The sequence below is a fragment of the Penaeus monodon genome, chromosome 22 (assembly GCF_015228065.2).
Source record: "Penaeus monodon isolate SGIC_2016 chromosome 22, NSTDA_Pmon_1, whole genome shotgun sequence".
NCBI classification, from domain to species: domain Eukaryota; kingdom Metazoa; phylum Arthropoda; class Malacostraca; order Decapoda; family Penaeidae; genus Penaeus; species Penaeus monodon.
The window spans coordinates 39,046,138-39,046,467 of record NC_051407.1 but is presented as its reverse complement, the minus strand read 5'-3'; positions in this window follow the sequence as shown (position 1 = coordinate 39,046,467).

The following is a 330-nucleotide window of genomic DNA, read 5'->3' as shown; positions in this document are numbered from 1 at the left end:
TCGATGTGAACCAAAATCAATAATGTTTTCATCGATATCCACCTCGAGACTAACCCTCAGGAAAAAAATCCTTATACGTAGTTATAATTAGTCCATCTTATCACTGAGGTTATACGTACATTATTAAGCACAGATACGCGAACGAGCGAGTGGAAGAGAACCCCGAAACGCAGCGACACTAAGGGACAGCGAAGTGTTTTATCACAGGCCGCGTCCAGCCTCGTGTTCAGTTAGATTAAAGCCTCGAGATAGATTACCTATTTGTGTCGCTGGTATCTGTCTCTCTTCTGGCCGCCTGCCCCGTATACTCCGCGGCTTCGTCAGCTTTAC